At 51.0% G+C, this 6,140-nt stretch overlaps 1 long non-coding RNA gene and 1 other non-coding gene across 3 annotated transcripts; both read right to left on the bottom strand.

The window, feature by feature from the left end:
- Positions 1 to 2,929: 2,929 nt before the first annotated feature.
- LOC115599060 lies at positions 2,930 to 4,450 on the bottom strand. 2 transcript variants are annotated; one of them, XR_003988115.1, is made up of 3 exons: positions 4,377 to 4,450; positions 4,009 to 4,051; positions 2,930 to 3,260 (listed from the first exon to the last, which is right to left on the bottom strand). It is a non-coding gene; the product is annotated as an uncharacterized LOC115599060 (long non-coding RNA). The 2 variants fall into 2 exon arrangements; XR_003988114.1 differs by having other exon boundaries at positions 4,009 to 4,282; positions 4,377 to 4,422.
- On the bottom strand, positions 3,407 to 3,608 carry LOC115599128. The gene has a single exon (XR_003988147.1). It is a non-coding gene; the product is annotated as a small nucleolar RNA SNORA74 (small nucleolar RNA).
- Positions 4,451 to 6,140: the final 1,690 nt, after the last annotated feature.

The raw sequence follows: 6,140 nt of genomic DNA, 5'->3' as shown, positions 1-6,140 counted from the left end.
TGCGGCTCCTGAGCGCCCCCCCCCGGCGAACCCCGTGTCCCCGGTGTACCCCCCCTATCCCCGGTGTACCCCCCTATCCCCGGTGTACCCCCTATCCCCGGTGTACCCCCTGCCCCCGGCGTGACAGTCTCTCAGAGCTCCCTCGGGTACTAACGCGCCCTCAACCCCGAGTGGATGCTAAATCCCCGTGAGGCAGAGCCAGGGCTGCCCTCAGGGCCTGCCAGACACCACCTCCCGCCTTTCGGTGACTGGAAACAGGGCCGGGTGACGCAGGCCGGGGCTGTAGTGTGTATTTCTCCAAAATAAGGAGGATTCCTCGCTGCCACTCGGCTCCGATCACCCTCAAAGCGTCGTTACCTTTGTAACGGGGCTCATAGTCCCTCAGCTCCCTGGCAAGCACTGCGGCCAGGCCCTGCCGGCTCCAGCACAAGGACTGCTCCCCTCAGCAGCACGAAGATGTTCCCATCTCCAACATATTTAAGGCAGCGGGCGATGAGGTACATTAGAAGATTCTGGCAAAAGTAATGAAAAAAACAAGCCCCAGAGCTCCTGTGCGAAGCTTAATTTAAACCAACGCTGCCACCTGGCGTTGCTGTCAGGAAACTTCACCTCGCCGGGGCTCCCCCCACAGGGTCCTTGATTTTCCTGACCAAAATAGTACCCGTAGGACCCGGAAAACAACAGTGAGGATTCAAAATTCTTTCGCAATCCATATATTTCCAGTTTGATTTGTGGCTAAGGGCTCTGTCTCTCCATCACCCCGGGAAGCCGCGGTGTTCTGCAGCCTGGGAAAGGTGGGGGAGTTCTGGGTTCTGTCTCCAGGGGAAAGGAAAAATCTGCCTTTGGAATTCACCACCGGGTGATTTTTCTTCACAATACGTGGCTGGAGAGCACAGTGAAACAATAACACAGAAGGTGCCTGAAAAAATCCAAACCAAACAAACAAAAAATACAATGAAACCAAACAAAACCAGGGGATTGGTTACTACAGATCTGTTGAATTAATACAGAAGTGCTCAGAGAATGATCACATGAAATGCAGCTCTTTTAACAAGCTGGGCATAAAAAACAATTAAGTGCTCCAAAACAAACACATAAATCTAAGTTAACAGTACTTCTGTGCTCCAGCACTGCAGAGCAGTAAAAGCAGAGCAAAGCACTGTGATGAAATGTGAAGCAATGCAGCCACTTTTGTCCAATAAAAGTCATATATAGATTGCAAAACCTATGGTATTAACAAACTGAATCATAAATCAAGCTAGCATCTTCAGAGGACAAAAGCAAGCCCTGCTCTGCTTCCCTGGCTCTATTTCGATGCCAGTATTTTGTTCCTCTTAGACCAGATGTTTTTTTCCCTCTATTTCCTGTGTTTTCCTTTGGTCAAGGCACCACACTGGAGGGGAGGTGATTTGCTTTGACCTTTATTGATTGCATTTGCCCTGCAGAAAGAGCCACACAGCACTGATCATCATCACAGCTGCTGTGGTGGGACACAGAGCTCCAGTTCCCTAAGCCTGTCCTCCTGCTGAACTGGGGGACATTTATGGCATTCCCACGTTTCTTTTCCTGTGAATTTGGAGAAAAACATTTCAGCCACCTGAGATCTCTCAGTGAGGCCTCAGAGGAGCTCTCATGGTGTGTGAGGAATGCCCTGAGTGGAGCTCTGGAGCCATCCCTGGGTGCTCTGATGGGATAACCAGCACTACCAGCAGCTCTGTGTCCCTTCCTACGGCCTTTTTCGTTACAGCACAATCAGCCTTCAAGTCCTGGGTTCAGCCTCGAGTCAAATGTAGTAGAACTTTGTCAGAAAAACATTTTCAAAGAAATTAGTGAGTCAGTGTTTATTTATTGTCCTTATAGCACATGCTTTATGCAGCTGGCAGTGTATATTCCTCATTTCTTTTCCCATTTCAGAAATACCTGGTAGAGAAGCAGAGCTCCCTAGTGCTGTTCCTCAGCAGTCATCAAGAAGGAACCCACACCCACCCTGAGGACACCCATCTGAGGCACCCATCACTGCCCTCTGGGGCAAGTCCTAGGGAAGAAAACGGCTGGGCAAGACATAAATCCCTATGAAACCTGGTCATTGCTTCTGCAGGTTGAACCAGTAAAATTATTTTATATATGTCACAGACTTTTAACTAAGAAAAAACTCATCTAAGTACACTGGCACTGCTCCACTCCTGCAGTCAGCAGGGTGTACAAACAGCAGACTAGTGTCCATGCTTCCCAGTTCAATTTGTATACAGAGGGCACCACAGCTACAGTAGCTTCTCTGAGAGCATAACTGTAACTTCATGTGACTGAAGACCATTGAACCATTTTTTAAAAACCAAAATGTGAAGTTTTGACCTAAAACCCAAAGTCTGGATTATTTCACAAACAGGGAGCTCTCCAGAAGACTGCACTGAGTCCAAATGGATCAGGCATCTTGCTGAGAGCAATACTCTCCTTTACTTTTGACAACCATGGTCACTTTTAAGTTTAAACAGCATTTGTCTGAATCCCTAGTGGTTGCCTTTCCTCTCCCTGCAGTTTCAATGTATTTCATGTATTTGGCAGCCTTTTTCAACCCCTATCTTTTATGGGCCCTATCTGCCCCCACCCAGGTCCAGGGAAGGGAGATAATCCTCTGGCTTGAAAGAGCCAGAGGAACTGAAGTACTGGAAGGTTATCTTGTGAAGTTCACTGGCTGTGTAAACATCAGAAATACAAATTCCTGACCTTATTTCCTTCATGGAAAACTTAAGCATACAATCTCTTTCAGAGAGCTAGAGGGAAGGAACTTAAAAACTTGTCCTTGCTGTGGAGGGTGTGCATGTGGCAGGAGGGCACCTCATGCCACACTCCTGCCTCTCCAGTTTCCCAAAGACAAGAATACCATGAGGCTTTTCATTCCTGCTGTACCCCACATGCCAAAAAGAGACAGTTTAAATGAAAATAATTTTAATAAATAGAAGTCACTGAAAAAATAGTTTTAAACAAGCAGTGAGAGGGAATTAACAATGAAGAAACTGTGTATGTAATTATTAGACCTTGCCTCCAGCCACCTCTGATGTTTTGAGTTACTACATCTAGATCCTGAAAACAAGTACTTCTCCAGCAGTCCCATTTAAACTGTGGACTGTAACTTTCCATCTTCATCATCTCTTTTGAACAGAAGTCTCAAAAGCAGCACCACCAGCATTATTTGTCTCCTTCTGGCAAGCGCTGCTGCTGCAGTGAGCCCCCTCCTGCAGTGGAACATGCCAACCATTTGCCTGAAATTAAAAATCATACAATTAACAGGAGTCTTAAACACCCCAAATTCAGCCCTCAACACTGACCAGTTAATTAGCTTTCATTTTTACAGTAAAGGCGCAATATTGAACAGAACCTCTGCTACCAATTAACTTCCCAACTGCACGTTGTCTGCATCCGATCTAGGATTAGCTCCACCGGGAGGAGTTACTCCACTCTCAGGCATGCAGAGTGCTGCCCAACCTGGCACCATCCAGCACCAGAACAGCCCCGGCGGTGCCAGGAGTAACTCGGCAGCACTTTTCTCTCCCAGCAGCATAACACTACCACAGGCACTGAGCAGCAACAGGCAGCTGACTACCGCTGGATGACCAACAGAGCTCCAGTCCCAGTTCTTAAAGGACAGCAGGAAGCAGAGGCTCAGAGACACGAGCCTTGCTCCTACACCTCTGCTCATCAAGGGCTTCCCTGCAGCCAGGAGAAGCACTGCCTGCTTCCAGATAAACCGGATTATTCTTTCCACCCCCGAGGCTGGCACAACAGCCAGCTGAGACCATTTGTGTGGCAGAAGGAGCAGTCTTTTGACGCATCTCCCCTTGTCGGCTGGTGGAGAACTCAAACCACGGAGCTCAAAAGCTCCCGAGCTCTCCCCGTGCCTCGTGTGCAGGTGATTCCTTCCATGTCCCTGCACAGGTCACACTCCTGCAGGACTCGGGGGTTTCATACACAGGGGTCACCAGCAGGATCATCACCACCCCAGGACTTTACCTGCCAGGCTCTTCTCTGCCACCCCAGACTCCACGCCTCAGCACTAGAAAGAGCACAAGCGAAACATCACTTCAAATAATCAGTTAATTAAATCTGTATTAATAGCACTCAACAGCAGGGACCTGGCTTGCAGAAGGGGGAAAAACCATATATTAAGAAATCAAACCCAGAAGCAGGCTGAGAAATGCCTTCTAATCGGCACAGTGAACGCTCCGCTCCCAGGTCCTCAGTTACCAGCCAGGCCGGGCCGCCGGGCACTTCCAGACACTAAAAGCTTTTTTTTTTTTTTTAAAAAGGTGAGTGTTTCACGGGGCGTTCTCCGTTTCCAGAGCGCCAGGGGTGCAGCTCACCAGCCCCCTTCCCCTCACCTCATGGCGGCCGCCCGGTCCCGCCGCACCACCCGCCCCTCATGGCTGCCGGCACCGAGAGAGGCCCCGCTCCGCCCCGCAGCCCGGCTGGTTCGGCAGGGACCGCCCCAAAGCCTCGGCCGCTCCCCTTGGGGCGGGACCGGACCGGAGGGTCCCGGGGGGCGGGGGACAGTGATCTGCGGAGCTGGGTGACAATAAACAGAAAGATGTCCCCCATTTCGTGAAAACCACGTGGAGTTCAGTGAGGTGCAAGGTTCTGCTCCGGGGTGGAGGCAATTGCAGTCAGGAACACGGGCTGGGGGGGAAAAGGATGGAGGGCAGCTCTGAGAAGGACCTGGGGGTGGTGGTGGAGCAGAAGCTCAACGTGAGCCATCAGTGTGTGCTGGGAGCAGAACCCAACCGGGTCCTGGGGGCATCAGCAGAACCACAGAGAGAGGTTGAGGGAGGGGATTCTCCCCCTTTATTCTGCTCTGCTCAGACCCCCCCTGCAGTGCTGGGTCCAGGTCTGGAGTCCCCAGCATCAGAAGGACACAGAGCTCCTGGAACAGATCCAGAGCAGAGCCCCTGAAATGCTCAGAGGGCTGAGCTGCTCCCTGGGAAGCCAGGCTGAGGGATTGGGGTTGTTCAGCCTGGAGAAGAGGAGGCTCCCAGGGGAGCTCAGAGCAACCTTCCAATGTCTGAAGGGGCTACAAGAAAGCTGGGGGAGGGCTTTGGACACGGGGGGGTAGGGAGAGGAGAAGGAGAAATGGGTTAAAACTTGAAGAGAGGAGATTTAGATTGGACATCAGGAAGAAATTCTTTAATTTGAGGGTGCTGAGCCCCTGGGTGCCCAGGTTGCCCCCAGAAGCTGTGGCTGCCCCATCCCTGGCAGTGTTGAAGGTTGGATGGGGCTTGGAGCCCCCTGGGCTGCTGGGAGGTGTCCCTGACCATGCAGAAGGGTTGGAAGTGGATGATCTTTAAGGTCTCTTCCAACCCCAACCATTCTGTGATTGAAAAAAACACCCCAACTGGTGTGGTTCACCCTCCGTCTCCTCTGTTCAGGGGCCAAAAGGTGCTGGTGCTGGGTGTTGGCTTGCAGCTCCTCATGCAGTGCTTGCAGGAATGACTACAGCATGTTAGCATCACCGTGTCCCCACCCATGGCTGACAATTAAGGTTACAAAAGTGTTTTTTCAGCAGAGCCCAGCTGCTGCCCCAAAGCTGCTTTGCAGTGGGGCTGTATGTCAGGGCCCAGGGAACAGAGAGGAGCTGACATGGAATGTGTACATAACTTTTCTCACAGTGATTTGCTGGATTTTCTCCCCCATCCCACAGCATTGCTCTTTCTTTTGCTCTGGGGGGTGTCCTTGTGGCACATACGCTGTTGAGCCAATGTCTGATGGGCACAGAACAACCGCAGTACTGAGCTTCCAGTACCAGAGATGAGCAAGAGACCCCAGGAAGGCAGCGAGACCCCTGGGACTGGGGGTTTGGAGGATGACAGTAAAGCATCACTCTGCCTGCTGCAGGAGCTCCAGACGTGGCTCAGTCCCAGCCTGTGCTTGCAGAACACATTTTTTAAGCATTACAGCTCCATGCTACTGCAGGTCCCTCACTCAGATGAGCTGTGCCAGCAGGGAGAGTGGGTTATGTCCTGATTTAACCCATCCTGCTAATTTATGGGAGCAAAACCTCTTGGATGTGATCCCTCCTTTATTCCATAACTGAGCATTTACCCAACAGGGGTTGAAGAGGTTTCTGGAGCCTGCTGAGTTGCTTTGTACTG

The sequence above is a fragment of the Calypte anna genome, chromosome 13 (genome assembly GCF_003957555.1).
Source record: "Calypte anna isolate BGI_N300 chromosome 13, bCalAnn1_v1.p, whole genome shotgun sequence".
Lineage (NCBI taxonomy): Eukaryota > Metazoa > Chordata > Aves > Apodiformes > Trochilidae > Calypte > Calypte anna.
Note: the sequence above shows the minus strand (reverse complement) of the source record. Positions and strands in the feature narration are given on the sequence as shown.